At 37.9% G+C, this 24,485-nt stretch overlaps 1 long non-coding RNA gene across 3 annotated transcripts in view; it reads left to right on the top strand.

Annotated features, from left to right (window-relative positions):
- Positions 1–17,372: 17,372 nt before the first annotated feature.
- LOC132137139 (uncharacterized) overlaps positions 17,373–24,485 on the top strand; it is a 45,470-nt gene continuing 38,357 nt past the window's right edge. The window contains exons 1-2 of one of the 3 annotated variants that reach the window (XR_009431786.1): positions 17,373–17,626; positions 18,169–18,262. This is a non-coding gene — a long non-coding RNA (uncharacterized LOC132137139). The remainder of the gene's footprint in view (positions 17,627–18,168; positions 18,263–24,485) is intronic. The other 2 variants (XR_009431780.1, XR_009431792.1) reach the window with 2 other exon arrangements.

Here is a 24,485-nt window from a genome sequence, read left to right as displayed (position 1 = left end):
CCGGAGCAGTGGCCAGCAATTTATGCTCAAGGACACCTCAGTCATGGTATTGAAGTTCATTAGTTTTTCAAACGTCCATTAGCCTTTCTTTACACATCTTTAAAGTTACAAACATGGAACAATGGCAAAGTGACAAAACAGTATACCTTAAATTAATACTTTGCTTCAATCTATTAATGCGATAAGTTCTAGAATTTTGGACATTATATTTTACAAAACAGTTTTTTTCTCGCATTACAATGCTGTAAAAATCATCGCTCTGTCTGGGGCGGCTTTGATTGAAACAAAGACATCTGGATTTAGGCCCTTTTTCACTGCTAAATATTTTCTTATCCATTAAAAAGACTGTAATGCTTTGAATATTTTTCTCTGAAATTAGATATCTGTTGAGGGGTGTTTGGGTTCACATTTGCACAAGATATATGCACCTCTTATTAGTGTACAGCAGTAAACAGTCGAGGTTATTGACTAATTAAAGTCAATACAGATCCCTTTTTCCCCTTTATCATTACCTATGAATGATGATAAGTAGTGTGTTTATGACACATGACAATGAAACAAATAAATCTGTGTGTGTGTGTGTGTGTGTGTGTGTGTGTGTGTGTGTGTGTGTGTGTGTGTGTGTGTGTGTGTGTGTGTGTGTGTGTGTGTGTGTGTGTGTATTATCTTTGGTCAGCATTTGGTTTTACCTATGAGTGAAATATATTTCTATCTAATAAAAAGCCTAAAAAAGTAGTTTCCATAAATAGTTTATAGGCCCCTATAAAAGGCAGAGTTTAAAATACAGGACTGTGGGTCTTAATTTATTTTTATTCATTCACCATTTGTAAACTGATGTTCATTCTTAATTTTTTTAGAAAAATCAATAGCATTTGTATTAAATCTATATTCACTGAATTGAATCGAATCAAATCATGAGCTTGCGAATCAGAATTGAATCGGTACATCTGAATTGAATCATTAGGATTGAATGTATGCATATTTTCAAATAAAATAATTTCAATAATTTCAGAGCAAAGGCAAACAGAGGGTGGTGTGATGTCAATGGCAACAAGATGGCTTCAATAATATAAGCCTAAAATGAAGTAAGTAGAATTCACACTGACTAAATAGAAGGGCTTTAGTATTGTACAAGATGTAAATAATCATGTTACAGTATGAACAATTATTTAAATAAATAGTTCTCCAGGTTTTTTTTTTGTTTTGTTTTTTTGGATGAAATGCCAATGCAAATGTTATGATGACCAGAAATGTCTTGCAGCACATATAAGTCTTCTGAAACAATACAATAGATTGTTGTGATTATTAGACTTAAATTTAAATCTAAACATTGATCAAATCATACATAAACAGCCCAGATGATAGCAGACAAACTCAACTAACATCATTGTTTTTTGCACACCACATGATTGACATACAGTAATGACAGCCAAGGACGAATGATGTTTGATGTAATGCAGTGTGCTACTAGTTTGGTTCAGACTGTGGGAGAGTAAATAACTTAAATTTCAGTCTGTCTATCATTCTGGCCCTTTGTGTTTTGTGTTGCTTCAGAAGAATTCTTCCTCCAATGAAATCCCTTGATCCAAACATTATTTTGCTTTAGGACTAAGAATGGGGAGGTCCAAATCAGAAAAGAATTCTTCTTTCACTTTTTGATTCATAGATTTATTTTGGTAGTTGTCAGTAAAGCAACCATTAATTTCCTTAGGGTCAACTAGAATCTTCCCATTATACATTTAATATATCGCATGTGTTGCCTATAAATGCTTCAATTGTCGTGTGAGTAATTTTTAGGGGCTTATCACCTATTGTTTGAGAAAGTATAGAAAAATTATATAACTCTTTTTTAAGAGTAGTCTCTAAATGGATTACTTTTTGATAATTTTGTTTATTTCAATCAATTTAGCCCTGTTCTGTCATCTTTGGGCTGTTTTTATGCTATAATAACACCTCTGATAACTGCCTTCGTTGTCCCCCAAACTACTGAATCAGATACATGATCATTATTTAATTTATCATTATTTTCTAAAAATTAAGTATATTTGTTAGATACTTGCAAAATTTGACATAATTTAATAACATATCAAATTCCCGGTATAATTTCTTCTACTCAATTTTATTTTTGGGTTAAGAGAAACTGAGGCATGGTCTGATAACAGCCTAGTATGGTATTTTGTTGAAATTACACATTGCAGAATTCTTGAATCTATTAGGAAAAAATCAATCCTTGAATAAGTTTTATGGACTGATATTTATGGTCTCCGTGATTTTGCCAAGTAAGACATGTTCCTGGATCAACATCTTCTGATGATCCTGGATCAACATTATTGTCCAAAAATATAGACTTAACCCAATCCCTACCCCTAAACCTAACCTTAACCATAATTTATTCCTAAAATCACAGATACTTATATAGCACAATTAAAAACAAACCATGTTGACCAATATGCAACAACTAAAACCACACACAACACAATAAAACAATACGACAAAAACAATTAAAATTGTATTAGAGTACCATAAAAGAAAGTTCTTCAGCATAATAATTAAAAAAAAAAAAAAAACTTTTGGGTCCGGTTGAGTGGTGCTATATCATTATTTAATGTTTTATAAACTAGAAGTAAAATGTAAAAATCCACTCTGTAGTACACCGGCAACCAGTGTAAAGAACTTTAGAAAGGGATAATATGATCTCGTTTATGAGCAGCCCAGTAGCAGTTTTGCTGCTGCCTTTTGGACTAATTGTAATTGTGTCATAGCTGAATGACTAATCCCAATATAAAGAGAATTGCAATAGTCCAACCTTGAAGAAATAAAGGCATGGATTACTTCTTCAATTTTTTTTTAAAGAAAGAAAAGTCTTTACTTTCAATAAAAGTATAAGTTGGAAATAGCAGGATTTCACCACAGAGTTAATCTGCCTGTCGAAGAGATTCATCAAACACAACGCCCAAATTCTTCACCCACGGTTTTACAACAGAGGACAGCCCACCCCAAATTTAGTTTAGGAGAAAAAGAGGAATCGTAGGGTCCAAATATAAATTTCTGTTTAATTCTCATTGAAATTCAGAAAGTTTAAAGACAGCCATGTCTTTACATCAGTCAAACAGGCCAAGAGGTTATTCAAATCATCTGAATTTCATTTGATGAGCAGATAAATTTATGTCAGTGTAACAATGGAATGACAGTAACATGTTTTCTAATAATAGAACCAAGTAACAGCATGTAAAAAGAAAATAGAATTGGGGCCAAGTTGGAACCCTGAAGAACCCCACACGATAAAACAGCTTTTATCATTGTTTGTTTCTTCTGATCCCATTTTCAAATTTAGCAATTTCTGTATTTCACAAATTTTCCACTGCGTTCTGTAGATATGATTCATTTTGATATGAATCAAAACCCTCACAGTCACAATGAACTTAGAGGGTAAACAAAATCCACATCTCATTTCGTGCTCCCTGCATTTCTTTCATATTTTGTCAATCTTTTTTCTCTGTTTCGAAACATTGGTGTAAGATCTGGGAAGATATGTATTGCTTTACCATCGTATTGCAGGGGTTTCAATATTTCAACATGCAAAATGTGTTCTTTCACTTGATAATGATGAACTCAGACAATAAATGCCAGAGAAGTTGTGGCGATTGGTGCTGACTGAACTGAATTTATTTCAACAGTTAAAATGTTTTTTTGTTTTTGTTTTTTTGAGATCTTGACTCTAAGTCAAAGGTCTTTTCCCTAAACTTTTCACACTTAAATCTCCAAGTATGCACATAATTTCTCCAGGCACTCTATGTGAGTTTTGTTAACTTTTGTTGCCTCTTCTTCAGTCCCGGCCGTTCTGGTGGAAATGTGATACATTCAACTCTGGTAAAGTAGATGAAAGAACATCAGATTTTCTGTCAAAGGAGCTGTTCAATTTCACTATTGCTTCCATAATGTCTATTTTTAACCACTTTTATGGTAGCTTGATAGGCCAGTGGCTCCTCTGGAGAATTTGCAGTATTTTCCTCCTCTTCAAGATTCAACTTTTCAGCTTTCTTCTTCCTTGTCTGCATTATTCAGGATAGTAAGAATGAATGAGTAATGATTTCCAAATGACTAAAAGGTGTATTACAATGAAATAATTGAGAATAGCAGAGAGCTATTGAAAACACATTTACTCCATTCATTGCTGGCAGCATTGCCCTTGTTCACATGATTTTTATCAAACAGCAAACAGGCAGCAGTGGATTTCTGGAGAGCTGTGGCTTTCTCCTTGTAGACTTTGTTAGATCCCTGTTCTTTAAATTAAACAGGGCATGCACTGAATCCTGATCACTGATTGAAAACAACTCTAAACAGATGAGCTCTTAATTCACCTTCATATTAACTGCTAATCCTAGAGATTCACATATGTTAGCCTCTCTAATATTAGATATACTGTATAATATTATATCATTTCCAAGAAGAAATAAATGACAAAGTATTTATTTCCATCTCATTTATTTGAATGGGTTCTCTTTGTCAACTCTCAGGAATTGCATGAAAATCTGATGATGTTTTGGGTTATATTTATGCAGAAATATGGAACATTCTAAGAGGTGCACAAACTTTCAAGAAGCACTGTATATATATATATATATATATATATATATATATATATATATATATAGCTTTACCTATGAGTGAAATATATTTCCTTCTAATGCCTTAAAAAGTCTAATACAAATTCATGAGAAAAGAACTGTATATATTTTTAATCATATAATTTTATAGAAAATAAAGTTTAACAATTAGCTTTACAATTTAATTTAATAGTAAAGTTTTATTTAATTTAACTGGCACATTTACATAAAGATTTCAATTTATGTATATTCTCCATGATAGACAAATCAAATCAAACAAAAAACAAATCAAACATTTTCTACAATTGTTTATATATACATATATATATCTTAGGGCCGGTAAGCGATAATTATTATTTTTTAATCTATTTAAGTACATGATGTGGTGATTAATTAATCAAATTAATCGCACATCAAATTTGGAGAAATTACTCCCAAAAGATCATTTAAAGTCATTGTTGTGTAAACCAGCAAACAGGCATTACAAAAAGTAGGTTCAGCAAGAAATATTTTATTTGATCAAATTGATTACATATTGCCTACTCTTTTGGACAATGTGAGTATAAATGATGACAGAATTGTATTTTTGGTTGGGTGAACTATATCTTTAATAATTTATTTTCTTAATTGTATTATTACTACTATGAAAATATGAAATAAATTTTAAAAAAGCCAATGCATATGCCACTGATTCAACGCACCAAATGGTTCACCAAAATATTTCAAAACGTGGATTAAGAAATGAAATGCTGCTGTGGGTTGCTCGGACATGAAAAGTTCTGCTTTGTCTTTATCTTCTGGTTGGCAAAATAGAGCAAAACAGACAACATTGTGTCTAAAATAACACAATATTAACTTCTTAATGTACTGTTGTATAAGATGATCCACATAGGTCTGGGGCGGGTCTAGTGTATAAAATGTGTTATTTTTCTCCATAATTAATTAATCTAATTAACGTGTTAAATAACCAGCCCTAATATATATATATATATATATATATATATATATATATATATATATATATATATATATATATATATATATATATATATATATATAGTATATAAATAAGTATTTTAAAAAATCATGTTTTACGAACTAGGTGACTGATTAATTGGGCCAGAACCATGAATAGGCTCTTGGGTGAAATCTCAAAGCACTCTGTCCCAGATGCCATGGTCTTGATTGAGGGTCATATGCATTCTGTGCCCTCCACAAGTGGGGATGGGCCCATGGGTGAATTCTTGGATGAACCCTCATTTCTCTTGGATAACCTAAATGTATTGGTCGTGATTGATGGGCACGAGGGTTCCCCTGCCTCCTAAAATGGGGATGGGCCCATGGATATGTTCTTGGGTGAAGCCTCACAGCTCTTTGCCCCATATGCCATGGTTGTGATTGAGAAGAATAAACATTCTGTTGCCTCCACAAACTTGGCTGGAACCAAGTATGTGCTCTTGGGTAAACTCTTTGAGCTCTTCGTCCCAGATCTGATTGTCGTACTTGAGGGTCATAAGGGTTCCACTGCCTCCACAAAGTGGACTGGAGCCATGGATATGCTCTGGGGGGAGGTCTTCGAGTTCTTTGCCTCACTGGTTCTCTTTGATGGGTATGTGGGTTTTGCTGTCTCCACAAACTGGGTTGGGAACATGGACAGGCTCTTGGGTAAGGGTTACAATGAGCTCTGCTTGGCAGTTGATGGGCACAAGAGTTTCGCTGTCTCCGCTGTGGACTTCTCAAATAAATATGGCAGCATTGACAGGCTCTGAGGTGAAAGAATCTTTGACCTCTGTTGTTTGTCTTTTTCCTCCTTGGAAGCTGACATCCATCTAAGTTGTCCTGTTGAAATAAAAAACAGACATAGTCGTATAATGCTTCTACCATTTCAAGAAGAGGTTGGAAAGTAAAAAAAAAAAAATTAACTTAAGAGGGACATACCAGTTTGTTTCTGCTGCATGCACATTTCCTTTTCAGATTAGGATGGGAACTTGGGCATGGTCTTGCCTGCTGCCTTTGGTTCTTCTTTTTTCTCGTTCTTTGAGACTTCTGCTGTACCTTTGCATCCTTTATTGTGTGCTGTTTTTTGCGTGGAGCACATTTATTGTCTTGCTGAAGGGACAGAATGGGTGCTCCCGGTGGGGAAATTTCAGGCTCAGGTACTATCTCTGATAAACACACAAGCATGGGCTCTTCCTCCGGGGAACACACATGCATGGGTTTGTCTTCCGGGGACCACACAAGCATAGGTTCTTCCTCCGGGGAGCACATAAGCATAGGTTTTTCCTCTGGGGAACACACAATCATGGGTTCTTCCGCTGGGAAACATTCAGGCATGGGTGCTTTTTTCAGAGTCTTGCCAGGTTGGGATACTCCCTGTGACATTCTAGCCTTATTAGATGAGGGCCTGTGTGGTTCCTCCACCCTTGTTTTGTCAAGATGGACTTTAAGAAGAGATGGGCTTTGTGGGGTCCCGGTGTGCATGGATGCTTCCTGAGAGGAACACTCAGGCATAGCTGCTCCTTGTGAAAAGCTCTCTGGCACAGGTGATTTCTGTGAGGATTTGACAGGCAAGAGGGTTTTCTGTTTCAAGGAAGCTTGAGACTTATGATGCTGTTGCTTCCTTGTGGAAGAAACGGGTGAAGATATTCCAGGATTTAATAACTCTGGCATGGCAGCTTCATCAGGGAAGCCAGAGATTGAAGGTGTTTGACGAGGGGAAGATGCTTCCTGAGAGGATGACTCAGGCATGAGTGCTTCCTGTGGGGAAAACTCATGCTTGGGTGCTTTCTCTGATAAACACACAAGCATAGGTTCTTCCTCTGAAGAACAAACAAGCATGGGTTCTTCCTCTGAGGAACACACAAGCATGGGTTCTTCCTCTGAGGAACACACAAGCATGGGTTCTTCCTCTGAGGAACACACAAGCATGGGTTCTTCCTCTGAGGAACACACAAGCATGGGTTCTTCTTCCTCTGGGGAACACACAGGCATGGGTGCTTCTTTTTTACCCTTGGCAGGTTGGGTGACACCCTGTGACTTCCTTGTCTGATTATATGGGGACCTGGGGCGTTCTGTTGCCTCGACCTTTGCTTTGTCAAGATGGGTCATGGATCGTTCCTCAGGGGAACACTCAGGCATGGCCGCATCTTGTGAGGAACTCTTGGGTGCAGATGATTTCTGTGAGGATTTGACAGGCAAGAGGGTTTTCTGTTTCAAGGAAGCTTGAGACTTATGCTGCTGTTGCTTCCTTGTGGAAGAAACGGGTGAAGATATTCCAGGATTTAATAACTCTGGCATGGGAGCTCCATCAGGGAAGCCAGAGAGTGAAGGTGTTTGATGAGGGGAAGATGCTCCCTGAGAGGATGACTCGGGCATGAGTGCTTCCTGTGGGGAAAACTCAGGCTTGGGTGCTTCCTCTGAAGAACAAACAAGCATGGGTTCTTCCTCTGAGGAACACACAAGCATGGGTTCTTCCTCTGAGGAACACACAAGCATGGGTTCTTCCTCTGAGGAACACACAAGCATGGGTTCTTCCTCTGAGGAACACACAAGCATGGGTTGGGTGACTCCCTGTGACTTCCTTGTCTGATTATATGGGGACCTGGGGCGTTCTGTTGCCTCGACCTTTGCTTTGTCAAGATGGGTCATGGATCGTTCCTCAGGGGAACACTCAGGCATGGCCGCATCTTGTGAGGAACTCTTGGGTGCAGATGATTTCTGTGAGGATTTGACAGGCAAGAGGGTTTTCTGTTTCAAGGAAGCTTGAGACTTATGCTGCTGTTGCTTCCTTGTGGAAGAAACGGGTGAAGATATTCCAGGATTTAATAACTCTGGCATGGGAGCTCCATCAGGGAAGCCAGAGAGTGAAGGTGTTTGATGAGGGGAAGATGCTCCCTGAGAGGATGACTCGGGCATGAGTGCTTCCTGTGGGGAAAACTCAGGCTTGGGTGCTTTCTCTGACAAACACAAAAGCATAGGTTCTTCCTCTGAGGAACAAACAAGCATGGGTTCTTCCTCTGAGGAATACACAAGCATGGGTTCTTCCTCTGAGGAACAAAAAAACATGGGGTCTTCCTCTGAGGAACACAAAAGCATGGGTTCTTCTTCCTCTGGGGAACACACAGGCATGGGTGCTTCTTTTTTACCCTTGGCAGGTTGGGTGACTCCCTGTGACTTCCTTGTCTGATTATATGGGGACCTGTGGCGTTCTGTTGCCTCGACCTTTGCTTTGTAAAGATGGGTCATGGATCTTTCCTCAGGGGAACACTCAGGCATGGCCACATCTTGTGAAGAACTCTTGGGTGCAGGTGATTTCTGTGAGGACCTGGCAGGTAAATGAGTTCTCTGTTTCAAGGAAGATTGGGACTTATGCTGCTGGCGCTTCCATGTGGAAGAAATGAGTGAGGATAATGCCAAAGTAAATAACTTGGGTATGAAGTGGAAGCCATAAGGCGAGGGTTTTTGATGAGGGGAAGACTCAAGCATGAGTGCTTCCTGTGGAGAAAACTCAGACTCAGAAGCTTTCTCTGAGAAACACACAAGCATGGGTTCTTCCTCTGAGGAACACACAAGCATGGGTTCTTCCTCTGGGGAGCACACATTCATGGATTCCTCCTCTGGGGAACACACAATCATTGGTTCTTCCTCAGGGTAACACTCGGGAATGGGTGCTTCCTGTTCGAAACATTCAGTCACAGGAGCTCCCTGAGATGAAAACTCAGACTCAGGAGATTTCTGTGCAGTCTTGATAGACAAGTATGTTCTTTTTCTCAAGAAGGCTTGATACTTATGTAGCCGGTACTTCTTTGTGGATAAGACAGGTACAGAAATTCCCAGGGTGAACAACTTGGACATGGGTGTTGTATGATTGGAAGATGCTCCCTGAGGGGATCCTTTGGGAGTAACCGCTTCTGCTGGGGTTAACTCAAACACCGGGCCTCCCTCTGAATAACTCTCAAGCAGAGGTGCTCCTTGTGGGTCCTTAGCAGGCATGTATACTCCCTGCAAGGATCCTGTGGAACCCAGCATTCCTTGAGTAGAATAATCTAGTCTGGGTGTTCCTGCGAAACACTCAGACAGGGGTGCTTCTTTTGGGAAATATTCAGTCACAGGTGCTCCCTGAGATGAAAAAACAGGCTCAGGAGATGTCTGTGCACTATTGATAGACAAGTGTGTTCTTTGTCTCAAGAAAGATTGATACTTATGTTGCCGGTACTTCTTTGTGGATAAGACAGGTACAGATATTCCCAGGGTGAACAACTTGGGCATGGGTGTTGTATGATTGGAAGATCCTCCCTGAGGGAAACCTTCGGGAGTTAACGCTTCCGCTGGGGGTAACTCAAACACCGTGCCTCCCTCTGAATAACTCTCAAGCAGAGGTGCTCCCTGTGGGTCCTTAGCAGGCATGTATACTCCCTGCAAGGATTCTGTGGAACCCAGCATTCCTTGAGTAGAATACTCCAGCACAGGTGTTCCTGAGAAACACTCAGACAGGGGTGCTTCTTTTGGGAAATATTCAGTCACAGGTGCTCCCTGAGATGAAAACTCAGACTCAGGAGATTTCTGTGCACTCTTGATAGACAAGTGTGTTCTTTGACTCAAGAAAGATTGATACTTATGTAGCCAGTACTTCTTTGTGGATAAGACAGGTACAGATATTCCCAGGGTGAACAACTTGGGCATGGGTGTTGTATGATTGGAAAATGCTCCCTGAGGGGAGCCTTCGGGAGTTAACGCTTCCACTGGGGGTAACTCAAACACCGGGCCTCCCTCTGAATAACTCTCAAGCAGAAGTGCTCCCTGTGGGGACTTAACAGACAAGCGTTTTCTCTGTCTCAAGAAAGCTTGATACTTACGTAGCTTGGAGTTCTCTGTGGATAAGAAAGGTACAGATTTTCCCAGGGTGAACAACTTAGGAATGGGTGTTCCATGATTGTAAGATACTCCCTGAGGGGAACCTTCGGGAGTAAACAGTTCTGCTTGGGTTAACTCAAACACAGGTTCTCCCTGTGGGGAACACTCAAGCACAGGTAATTCCTGTAGGGGGCACTTAAGAACCATTTCTCCTTGTATGCTCCTGGTATGCACATATTCTCTCTGTGGGGAACATTTGGACAAATGTGCTTCCTGTGTGGAACACTTGGGTATGGATGATCCCTCTGGGGAACACTTGGGCAATGGCCCTACCTTTGGGAAATTTGCAAGCACAGATTCTCCCTGTTGGGTATCAACTGGCATATATGCTCTCTGCAGGGATCCTGTTGAAACTGGTGTTCCCTGAGTTGAACACTCAGGCACAGATGATTTCTGTGGGGACTTAACAGGCTTACGTGCTTTTTGTCTCAAGGAGGCTTGAGGCTTATACTCTCGGCGCTCCTGAAATAGACATGAAGGCTTTGATCGCCCTTTCTGGTCATGAAGGGTGGGTATAGATAATCCCAGAGTGAATAATCTCGGCATTGGAGCTGCCTGTGGGGAACACATAGGCTTTGGTGCTCCCTCTTGAGAACAACCAGACACAGGTGATCCCTCTGGTGAACACTTGAACACTTGCCCACCCTCTGTAAAACTCTCAAGCAGAGGTTCTCTCTGTGGAGTCTTAGCAGGCATGTATACTCCCTGCAGAGATCCTGTGGAAACCACAGGTGCTCCTGAGAAACACTCAGACAGGGGTGCTTCCTGTGGGGAACACTCAAGCACAGGTGATCTCTGTGGGGGCTTAACAGGCTTACGTGCTTTTTGTCTAAAGGAGGCTTGAGGCTTATACTCCCGGCGCTCCTGAAACAGACATGAAGGCTTTGATCGCCCTTTCTGGTCATGAAGGGTGGGTATAGATAATCCCAGCGTGAATAATCTCAGCATGGGAGCTCCCTGAGGGGAACACTCAATCACAGGAGCTGCCTGTGGGGAACACATAGGCTTTGGTGCTCCCTCTTGAGAACAACCAGACACAGGTGATCCCTCTGGTGAACACTTGAACACTTGCCCACCCTCTGTAAAACTCTCAAGCAGAGGTGCTCTCTGTGGAGTCTTAGCAGGCATGTATACTCCCTGCAGCGATCCTGTGGAAACCACAGGTGCTCCTGAGAAACACTCAGACAGGGGTGCTTCCTGTGGGCAACACTCAAGCACAGGTGATCTCTGTGGGGGCTTAACAGGCTTACGTGCTTTTTGTCTAAAAGAGGCTTGAGGCTTATACTCCCGGCGCTCCTGAAACAGACATGAAGGCTTTGATCGCCCTTTCTGGTCATGAAGGGTGGGTATAGATAATCCCAGCGTGAATAATCTCAGCATGGGAGCTCCCTGAGGGGAACACTCAATCACAGGAGCTGCCTGTGGGGAACACATAGGCTTTGGTGCTCCCTCTTGAGAACAACCAGACACAGGTGATCCCTCTGGTGAACACTTGAACACTTGCCCACCCTCTGTAAAACTCTCAAGCAGAGGTGCTCTCTGTGGAGTCTTAGCAGGCATGTATACTCCCTGCAGCGATCCTGTAGAAACCACAGGTGCTCCTGAGAAACACTCAGACAGGGGTGCTTCCTGTGGGGAACACTCAAGCACAGGTGATCTCTGTGGGGGCTTAACACACCTGAGTGCTCTCTGTCTCAAGGAGGCTTGAGGCTTATACTCCCGGTGCTCCTGGAACAGACATGAAGGCTGTGATTGCCCTTTCCGGACACGGAGGTTCATGTGGAAGATACATGTGGAAGAGGCAGGTACAGATAATCCCAGAGTGAACAGTGTTGGCATGGGAGCTCCCTGTGGGAAATGCTCGGACATGATTGTTTCCTGTAGGGAACAATTGTTGGTCATTGGTGCTCCCTGAGTGAAACAGCCTACTGTTGTTGCTCCTTCTCTGAAATAGTCAGACATGGTTGGCTCCCTTAAAGGATGTAAGATTGTCAATTTATAAAATCGTGGAATTGTGCTAGTCCACTTGTGTCTGCAACATTATCTGTGAAACACTGTGAGAGAAAGAGAGAAGAGATAAGTTGAGTAAAAACACAGAACTTGACATGGTATCTTGAAAATGTGGCATTCATGCTTGAGACATGCTTAAAAGCAGAGTGAAGCAGTGCAATGATAAAATATATTCACATATCATATGTTAAGAAAGAAAAACTATTTAAATTAGCATAGCTGAAAACACATTGAATTGAATTATTCTCAAAATATTGTGACAAAATGAGCCTTGTCTTTTGAGTTATGCCTAATGTAAAAGGTAAAATTTTATAACAAATGAAATATATAAAACATATAAACATATAAACTTGAATAATTTAAAAACAATTATTGCAGCTTTATCCATAGGTGTTATCAATGTTAATAATTAAAAGGAAAAAAGGTAAAATCCTCACTTTTTATGAGAATGCATCACTGGTGTTATCATCTATGTTAATAAATGATTTATTATTAAATAATCTAAAACCATAGACCAACCGGCACAAAGGCTACAGTGTATGAATGGTTTTAAATTCCAATGGGCAAATTAGATTCATTTTGTGGTTGAAAAAAAAAAAGCAAGCAAATATTGAATTTAAGACAAGAAAAGTTTAAAATTATACTGAAAAAGGCATTCAACTTTATATACTTTTTACATATAATGCATTTGAATGGCTGCATGGTGTTGAATGATATATATATATCTGTATCTGTCACTAATAATTCATATCTGAATTAACATGAGATAATGTTTAACAGTTTGTTAGCCAGGTGGAAAGTAGCTATCATCTTTTCAACAACAAAACGAGATACATTATTTGGTGCCATTATGAATTTATACGGTTATACACGGTTATATGTACATTTTTATGAAATGTCTTTATTTATTTGATTTCTGTAGCTCATTCTTTAGTGCGTTTAGCCCACACAGAAATTAAGATCACCGATTTCTCTGACTACACAATCCCCCCCACAAAAAAAATAAAATCTCACTCTGAGCTGAACTTAAAAGTTAGCAACAGTGCCTAAAGAAAATTAAAGCTTGCAGGCGGTAGGTAGCCAATTAAGGACATGGTTACGGTGTTTGTAAGATGTCTGTGAAACTTGCTCAATTAATGTCTCAGTTGTTTAATTTTTATGTTAATACAAATATTTACATTTTAAAACTGCAAATAAAAGCATTTGAATGTGAGAGGGCTTTTCTTTTTTGCTGAGTTTATATTCAGTGTAATTGTAAAGTGTCTCTTTCTCTAAATGCACACTGAGAAAATTGTATCTTTTCTAAGACATGAAAAGATTTGGAGAAACGAGATGAAAAGCCTACTCACAGTCACTCGTTGATAATACGGTGCAAATGCAACTCTGCTCTCTCTTATAAGCTCCGAACGTTCTAAGCAATTAAACACTGTGACATCACGGTGGGGGGGGGGGGGGGGGGGTCACCGCACCGCCTTATTGCTATTTCCTAGTATTCTCATAATTCATGTAATTTTCGCCCAAACAGATTCTTATCAGATATAAGTAAACTTTTGAAACATTTAAATTACAATTAATTTATATTTTATTTAATTAGTTTACAGCATTATTACATATAGTATTATTTATTATGCCAAAAATAATGCTAATTTATGTTTTAAAACTTTACTTGCATTTGATAATATGATTCCATGCATCCCACATGCTGTTAACAACAAACAGATAAAGGACATTCTTACTTATTCTTGTAAGTATCTGTGTTTTCGTTTTGACATATGTTCATTATTTATCTATATTATTTGTTATCATGTTTAGGAAAGCTGACATTTTAATGAAGGGAGCAGATAGTAGTTGATAGTGATCTGTGATTAGGCCCAGGGTTCAGCAGGCAAATAGCAGTACAATTTTTATCATACGTGTTTCATAGTCAAGCGATTAGGCGAAAGAGCAAACAACAGAACAAACAGCTTTGACAAATTGCAAGGTGTAAAATTAGAGCTGGACTAATGAAATATCAATATGTATCGCGATATATATATATATTTTTTTTTTATATATATATTTTTTCTCAATAACGTTGATATGATTTTTAAACATATTTCCGATATTTCGATATACATTACTGTGTTTCCCATACATGTATTCATTTGTGGTGTTAGACTTCGTTGAATAAACATGAACACTGCACATTTCAAAATCAAAACACGTTGCGGGTGTTTTATGTTAATGTATCTCTGACTGTCTTCAGAAAAGTTTCAATGGCGTTTTCATTTTATCTGATAAAGTAGGGTTCATGAGCGGAGCTGCTTTGATTACATCCGTTACCGGGGATCCGTTACAAGTTCTACCGCTCTCACAGCGCCTCCTGCTGGCAGACTATCAGTTTGCATTTTTAAGAATAAATCTCCAGCAACGTTTTTCTTGTTGCTCTTTTTTTTCTACAGCAACTCAGAGCACATTTCATACTTTTTATACTACCAGTCAAAAGTTTTTGAACAAAAATGTTCTAAAAAAAAAGGATTTTTAAGAATTCTCTTCTGCTCAACAAGCCTTCATTTATTTTATCCAAAGTAAAGCAAAAACAATAACATTATGAAATATATGCTTTCTATTTTTATTAAAATGTAATTTATTCCTAATTTATCAAAGATTAATTTTCAGCATCATTACTCCAGTCTTCAGTTTCACATGATCTGGAAATCATTCTAATATGCTGATTTGCTGATTATCAATATTTAAAACAGTTGAATACATTTTCTTTCAGGATTCTATGATGAATTGAAAGATCCAAAGATCAGCATTTATCTTAAATAAAAAGCTTTTGTAACATTATACTCTCATGATTTCTTTCTTTCTTTTTTTGAAAGAGATTATAGAAAATAATATTATTTAGCAAGGATGCTTTAAATTGATCAAAAGTGATGATAAGTCATTTATAATGTTACAAAAGATTTCTATTTCAGATAAATGCTGTTCTTCTGAAGTCTCTGTTCATCAAAGAAACCTGAAAAAATTATACTCCAATGTTTTCAACATAATAAACATTGTTTTTTGAGCAGCAAAACAGAATATTAGAATGATTTCTGAAGGATCATGTGACTGGAGTTATGATAATATAGCTTTGAAATCACAGGAATAACTTGTATTTTAAAATATTTTCAAATAGAAAACAATTGTAAATAGTAAAAATATTTCAAAATATTACTTTTTTTTTGCTGTATTTTGGATCAAAAATCCAGGGATGATGAGCAGAAGAGAATTATTTAAAAACATTAAAAATCTTAATGTTCATAAACTTTTGACTGGTAGTTTGAGTTTAAAGATATTAAGTCTGATACTATTATCTATTAAAAGGCATTTAACTTTTTTCATATAATGCATTTGAATGCCTGAATGCAGTTTAATGTTTTATATATCTGCCACTAATAATATGTATTAACATGAGATAATGTTTATCAGCTAGTTAGCAAGGTGGAAAGTAGCTATTATCTTTTCAATAATAATTCCTTTGTGAATAATGATAATCAGTTTGAAACGAGTTGCATTAGTCTTTGTCAGGATTGAGTGTAACATTAGCATAATGTATTACATTTATTAACATTTAGCTAGAAAAGCTGCACCGATTTGGTGTTTGTAAAATGTCTGTGAAACTTGCTCAATTAATGTCTCAGTTGTTGAATTTTTTTATGTTAATACAAATATTTACATTTTAAAACTGCAAATAAAAGCAGTTGAATGTAAGACGACGTTTCTTTTTTGCTGAGTTTCTATTTAATGTGATAGTAAAGTGTCTCTTTGTCTGAATGCACACTGAGAAAAAATTATCTTTTCTAAGACATGAAAAGATTTAGAGATACTAGATGAAAAGCCTACTCACAGTCACTCGTTGATAACACGGTGCAAATGCAACTCTGCTCTCTTTTATATGCTCCGAACGTTCTAAGAAATTAATCACTGTGACGTCAAGGGGTGACGTCACGAGGCGACGTCACAGAGAGGGGAGGGGGATCACCGGGCCGCTTTATTGCTATTCCCGAGTACTCTCATAATTCATTCAATAGGAATTAATACGATTTTAATGATAAAAAAATAAATAAAAATAGATAAAAAAAACATTACTCAACGAGTCAGGGTTTTTATATTTTTAGTCTCCCTATACATTTCTTACAAGGTCGATCCTGTTCATGCTTATTTGTTTGATGTCGGGAATTCCCCCTGCTTATTAATGCCATACGTTTATAGGGGAGGGACAATAAATCGATGTGCTGTATTTTTGCGATATTCCTGGCCGCGAGGCGCTATCGATACTCTGGCACCAAGTAGCCTGTCGATTTTTTTATAAGTAAGATCTACATACAAAATTACATACAGAAATTTCATAGAACAGATCTAAATTCATACAGCGGCTGTTTACCACTTTGGCTTTCTGGAGCTGCAGTACCTCCCCAGATAGCAAGCAGACGTTCAAAGTCGATTTTTGGTTGTAAAGGTCAGTATCGGTCGTCGATCAAATTTCGATGTTGAATCAACGTTCACTATTTGGTCGGAACTTCAGAACTTTATTTAGTGGAAAATAAAGCATCGATTCAACATTGAAATCACGTTGACTCATCAAACGACACAGCCGACGCATCTGATCGAAATCATAACGTCGGATCTATATCGGAGATCTGCGCGTGCACTCTCACAGAGAGAAAAAGAGTAACTAAATGTATTTTTCTTCATTATTTTATATAGTCTCGTGGGTTGTCCGTCTGCCACTGAATATTATAGGCTACGTTGCTTAAAGTCTGAAGTGGATTTTTTTTTTCTTTTTTTAAGGAGACAAGCGGTGAGTAAACAAATAGAGAGTGCAAATGTTAGAGGGTCAAGTCAACTATTATGTCTCATAGTATACACACACACAAGCAGATTTTGCAATGGGCTGAATGGGGGGTTGAGTGTTTATGTAAATTCTGCGTGTTTTAATGAGCGTGCGCTGAACATTGGAGTAGCGTTCATTCAAACACTGGAGCGGAGGGAGTTGCCATGGAAACGGGGCGATCGACAACACTGTCAAGCTGCAGCTCTGTTTCTTGCTGCTGTTTTCACTGCTTTCGGTGAGTTTAGTCAATTAAAATTGCACAAATATCATATGCCACTGTTCCTGACATCTCTCTTGCTTGTATTTGACCCGCATCTGTTGAATTTACTTCATAGAAATAGTTAGTGTTTTCGAACAAGTCCGTGAGCATCTTAACCGTTATCAGAGGAGGTAGGGTATGCTAACTCCCTAGACTGAGCTTTTCATGAAGAGTTTGGGCTTTCAATAACACATTTATGTGTAGATGAGAGGCATTGACAGTTCTGTAAAATATTTGCTGGTCATTTTTCAATGGATGATTGAAAATAGGCTTTTTTATTTAACCTAAATATACACTAACGTTACCGTTAATCAGTGACTTCATTACATCAGCGTCAAAGTTTATACGCATTTTGATCTCGTCTAATAAACAAATATTGATAAAACTGTACAGGATATTTATTAAATACATATTCTTTCTCTTTTCTACATTTCTAGTAGCTTGGTTCCTTGTGATAAAACTGTCGTTGTATACTGAATATAGTTGGCTCTGTGACAGATTGCTTGTTATATTTCTAGATTCTGCTAGTGTTTGATGGCCTTCTGCATCCCAGAGTCTGAGCAAACCTCCTGTCCAACATCTCCAAGGCACACTGAACTATATGACTAGCAGGTTTACCCCAAACATACACTAATGCTATCCTTACCAATTTCTGAATTAATATTACAATTTAAAATAGCAGTTTTCTGTGAAATGTAATTTATTTCTGTGATGTGCAGCTGAATTTTCAGCATCATTACTCCAGTCTTCAGTGTCACATGATCTTCAGAAATCATTCTAGTATGCTGATTTACTGCTCAGAAACATTTCTGATTAACAATGTTGAAAACAGTTGTGCTGCACAATATATGAATGTATATATTAGGGCTGGGTACCGAACTTCGATGCCTTTATGGTATCGAAAGAAAAACTTTGATACTATGAGTATCGAAAAATTATTTATCTTTCGGTGGCAATTTTTGGTTCCAAAAGCCAAGCGGCTGGTGAATTTTTTTTTTTTTGCCAAGCGGCTGTGTCTGTGTGAGCTTGTAGCATACATGCATGTAAGGACCTAAATTCGCCGTGATTGGCTGTCCACCACCACGTGACTTGACGGGGAGGATTTCTGAAGATACTCGCAGTCACACAACACAAGCATAGTTGTTTTTTCTCAAAACGTTTCCGTTTTACAACGCCAAAGAGGTCTAAAGTGTGGCTACACTTTATAAAAGTGCTTTTCCCTCCCTCCCTGTTTAGTTTGGTCTACTCCATTGCATATCTTGAAACACGCCCCCTTTCACGTCGTCTAAAAAACAGAGAGCGAGAGACAGATTTATCCGGTACAGGGCCGGCCCTGACCAATTTGCTGCCCTAGGCAAGATTTTACCTGGCGCCCCATGCATCACAGCCCATTTCACCCTGTCATTGTGTTCATGATTTAGCATATATATATATATATATATATATATACACACACACACACACACATTACAGCAGAACTGTTTCTAACACTCATAATAAATCATCATATTAGAATGATTTCTAAAGGATCATGTGATAGACCGGATGTCACATGTGACACTGAAGAATGGAGTAATGATGCTGAAAATTCAGCTTTGCATCACAGAAATAAATGATAATTTAAAGTATAATAAATTGAAAACAAATTATTTTAAATTGTAATAATATATCACAATATTAATTTTTTTTCTGTATTTTTTATCAAATAAATGCAGGCTTGATGAGCAGAAGAAACTTCTTTCAAAAACATTAAAAATAGTAATGTTTCCAAACTTTTGGCCTGTACTGTATCCCCCCAAAACTGCACAACTGTAGAGTAAAACATTAATAAAAAAGTGATAATAAAAAATGCGTCTTAAAACTGACATGATTGTACAAAATCACAGTCTGGGGACTCAGAACTCAGCACAACTGCTAACATTAAGTTTAAGGTAAAAATAACTGCCATGAAATTATAGTATCTTACTCCTATGCAATAAATTGTTCATTCACTACATCTCTTTACCTCTGTCTTTATCCTCTTCTCTTCTTTTTGGCACTGTATCTATCGCAGACTATGATCATTTATAATGTGTCATGTAAATTCGGCCTTCCGTCACAATCAGGAAACTTTCACCGTGTCTAGAACTGGCGCGAGCTGCCAGGCCCGTTTCTACGAGCTGTGTGTTAACAAAAGCAGTGCTGTCTACATTGGATGCGGCGTCGGGCACGCTACACAACAAATTACCAACAACTGATCGCACGCGCTCTGTTTCTGACGCACTTCAAGCACTCGATGGGCGGGGGAAGATTGAAGAGCCGGATTATTTTTTTTTTGCTTTATTTGGTAGTATTTCGATTTAATGGTTTTTAAATAGTAGCCTATTATAAAAAAAAAAATGTAAAAAAAAAAAAAAAAAATTCACTAGTTCACTCATTCTGGCGCCCCTATGGATGAGTGGCGCCCTTAGCATTTGCCTATACCGCCTATGCCGCGGGCCGGCCCTGATCCGGTACAGCGAATTTCTCTAAGCAGCAGGCCACTGTATACGTTCATTTAGAACATAACCGACTGTGTTTACGAGAATACTTGCAGAGACAATTATTTTGATATAATTGTGTGTGTATGTGTTCATTCAGAAGTTAACTAAGTTAAATGATACTTCCAAGATGGCAGCTTGTTAGTTTATCAGTGTCTGCGTTTAACAGCGTCTGTTTTTATTCTTTGTTCTTTATTATTGTATGTTTTATATTTTCTGTTTTAAATGTTTGAATGGACTACAGATACAACAAACAAATGATTTCAACCTCCGCAAACGTTTTTATTATAGTAAATTTTGGTTGACCAACGTGTGCTTGGGACTCAGCACAAATTCTATGGGCCTGGCAGCGAGGGAAAGCAGCCCGCATGTGAAGGAGAACAGTAGTCTATCCTTAGACGTCTTTGTAACTTCGGATTCGAGCCTTTTAACAAAGGCTTGTTTGCTGTTGCAATATTGGTACTGTTCCCTAACTTCATCTAGAATTGGCTGCTTTTATTTTGCAACTTGGCTTTTTCGACGGTGTGCTGGGGATCCTGGTCATGCGCAAAGGAGTTTGTCAACCTTGCTTCCACGGGCTTGACGGCGTGGGAAAACAGCTTCGTAGTTGCAGCCACTTGTGAAACAGCACGTGCACGAAGGAGAGCAGCATTTGTCTGCACATTTTTTTACGATCTGAGTCTTGAGAACTGGCTGCTCGGTCCCGCAACTTGGGCGTTGGTTGGTGAATCTGGTCAAGTACAAAGGAGTTTCGGTACGTGCTTCGACTTGTTGTACGGACTTATATGGACCCTGTGGCTATAGATTACTTGGCGAAAAATTTGGTGTGTAACTGTTGGATGTGTGCTCTTTCTGAGCTCTTTTTGTTGGACACCGTACCAAGTTTACATCAGCGGCCGTGGGTATGTTTCTGGCGCTCTACCATTGTTGTGCAATTCAAAAAATTGGACTCTCTATGGACTGTCTACTAACATTGTCTCTTCTGAACAATATTATCGGTTGTTGTATCCCTTAAATATTATGTATTTTGATCTTACAATATGTGCTTTAACCAGGGAAGAGAATTATTGTATTATTAATATTTATAATATTGGCCGATGTTTAGAATTAGAGTGAGTAATCTAGTTAAACGAAGGTGCTTAATAGTTTTAATGTTATTAATGCCTGGGAATTTATTGTCTAACCCAGGACCTTATGCTGCTTCAAATTTTACTACTCCGACTGAACTAAAATCCAGGTAAGGACTGGGTTTTATTCATCTAAATGTTCGTAGTCTGTTGCCAAAATTAGATATGGTATATATTTGGGCAAGAAATACAAATGCGGATGTCATAGTTATATCCGAATCTTGGTTAAATAAATCGATTTCAGACAAAGAAATTAGTATTTCTGGATACAAGGTTTTTAGAGCTGATAGACCAAAAAGGGGTGGAGGGGTGGCAATTTATGTCAAAGAACATTTTGAGACGACATTGCTACTTTCAACTTCCATAGCTAAGCAATTTGAATTATTAGCTATAAATTTATCTGTGTCTAATAATGTGCAGCTCACCATAGCTGGTTGTTATAGACCTCCGTCGGCAACTAGTTGTACTTTGCATTTAGTATTGAATTCGTTGGCTTCTTTAAATTATAAAGAATTGGTTTTATTAGGTGATTTTAACTTAAATTGGATGCATACAATATCCGATCAATTAAAAGTGCTCTGTGATAATCTAAATATTTTTCAATTAGTAGATTCACCAACTAGGCCTAACTCGAAATCTATGGAAAAATCGACATTAATAGATCTTGTTATTACAAATGTCCCACATAAATACTCGTCAGTTTCTGTATTTGCCAATGATATTAGTGACCACTGTGTTGTGGCAGTAGTTAGAAACATGAAGTTAACTCAGCAAAATCCAAAAATGATTACGAGACGTTTCATGAAATATTTCTATGAACAAGCATTCTTATACGATCTTGTTCATATTGAATGGAAAAAAATTGTTCTAATACCGGATGTTGATTGCGCATGGGATTATGACAATTTTATGCTAATTATTAATAAGCACGCACCCATAAAAAAACTAGAGTTAAATGTCGTGATAATCAGATGTTCTCGATTGCATTACGTGATCTCATTCAAGAGTGCGATGCTGCATGGACTAAGGCTAGACAAACAAATCTAAGTTCTGATAGGCTGCACTTTAGACAGCTTCGAAATAAATGCACGGTGGCGACCAGAAAGGCCAAATCAGATTATTTCCTTGATAAAATTACAATAAATTCAACAAACTCTAGGAAGTTTTGGGGGGATATTAAGCTCTTAACTGGTAATAAAACTACAGACCTTCCTTCCAGTATTATTAAAGATTCTATTAAAATCGTAGATAAAAAGCAAATGCTTAATAGTTTTAATAAAAATTTTATAGTATCGGGGTCTTTAATTCAAACAAATAGTTAAATACATTCAAATTTAGATTTTCTTGAAGCAGAACGTAATCTATGGCAAAATGAGTTTGCTTTTGAACAAATTACTTGCTCTGACGTCTGTTCTGCTTTAAAGGAACTCAATGTAAATAAATCACCAGGTCCTGACGATATTGCTCCATTGTTTTTAAAATTAGCGGCTGATCTTATTTCACCCTCACTGACGTATTTGTTTAACCTTTCTTTATTAACAAACAAAATTCCAAGGATCTGGAAGTCAGCATTCGTCGTTCCTTTGTCCAAAGGGGGTGATCCTTCTTTAATGGACAATTATAGACCTATATCTAAACTGTGTATTATCTCAAAAATCTTGGAAAAATTAGTTAGTGCGCAATTGACAAAGTATTTAAATAGTCATAATATTCTGTCTACTAACCAATCCGGTTTCCGTAAAGGATACAGTACGTCTACAGCCATTTTAAAAGTTTTGAATGATATAGTGGAGTCCTTAGATGACAAGAAACACTGTGCATGTCTTTTTGTCGACTTATCAAAGGCCATCGACACTGTGGATCATGATATGTTACTAAAAAGGCTTCGATCAGTAGGACTATCAGAAAATGTTATCTTGTGGTTTAGTTCTTATTTAAGGGGAAGATCCCAATGTGTCCAGATGGAAGGTATTCGGTCAGATCCATTAGAGGTCATTAGGGGAGTCCCGCAAGGATCTGTGCTAGGACCACTTTTTTTCAGCATATATATAAATTGTTTAGATTTTAATATTGAAAATACAAGGTTCCATTTTTACGCTGATGACACTATTATATATTGTTCAGCTTCCTCTAAGCAACAATCTGTAGCCTTTTTACAGTCTGCTTTCGATATAATCCAAAAAAGATTTTGTGCCTTGAAGCTGGTCTTAAATGAGAAAAAAACTAAATGTATGTTATATTCAAACTCCAAAATTTCTGCTGAAAATTCAATTTCTCTTCTGACTTTTCAAGGTAGTCTGATTACATCAGTATCGGAGTACAAATACCTTGGTATTATTATCGATAATACATTACGTTTTGGTTCACATATCAAATATCTGAGGCAAAAACTTAAGAAAAATTAGGATTTTATTTTAGAAACAAGTCATGTTTTTCATTTAATGCGAGGAAGAAACTGGTGTCTGCTACCTTTTTAACAGTTGTTGACTACGGGGATGTAGTGTATCAGCATGCGCCCTCTTATTTTCTTGTTTCTTTGGATGCTCTGTACCATGGTGCTCTTAGATTTATAACTGGCTGTAGATTTTCAACACACCATTGTGACCTATACAAAATGGTTGGTTGGTCGCCGTTGAATATTAGAAGGCAAAAGCATTGGTAACTCTTGATTTACAAAGCTATATTGGGTTATTTGCCCTCTTATCTTTGCAGTCTCATTAAACAGAAATTGCCCGGTCATTATTCACTACGCTCTAAATCGATCCACAACCTGTGTGTGCCTTTTGCTAGAACCAAGTTGGGAAAAACTTCTTTTAAATATGCTGCGGCCTCAGATTGGAATCTTCTCCAGACTGAGATGAAGTTAAAAAATTTAGTATCTTGTGGTCACTTTAAATATTGATGTAAAATTTGTCTATGTAAACTCAGCTGCCTATCTTGGCCAGGACACTCCTGTAAAAGAGATTTTAATCTCAGTGAGTCCTCTTTCCTGGTTAAATAAAGAAAGAAAAAGTTACGATACGCGAAAGATGAATTTATTCTCTGTCTGCGCATTGTCTGAAATGCTGCTCGCAGCGCATGCTTTGAATGAGTGAGCGCAAGCTCCGAACGCAAGCGAATTGTTTATAACGCTTGAATCAGCAAGATTTAGAAACAAGTGCTAACGATCAGCTACGATCCGTTTCACCC

The sequence above is a fragment of the Carassius carassius genome, chromosome 4, assembly GCF_963082965.1.
Source record: "Carassius carassius chromosome 4, fCarCar2.1, whole genome shotgun sequence".
NCBI classification, from domain to species: domain Eukaryota; kingdom Metazoa; phylum Chordata; class Actinopteri; order Cypriniformes; family Cyprinidae; genus Carassius; species Carassius carassius.
Note: the sequence above shows the minus strand (reverse complement) of the source record. Positions and strands in the feature narration are given on the sequence as shown.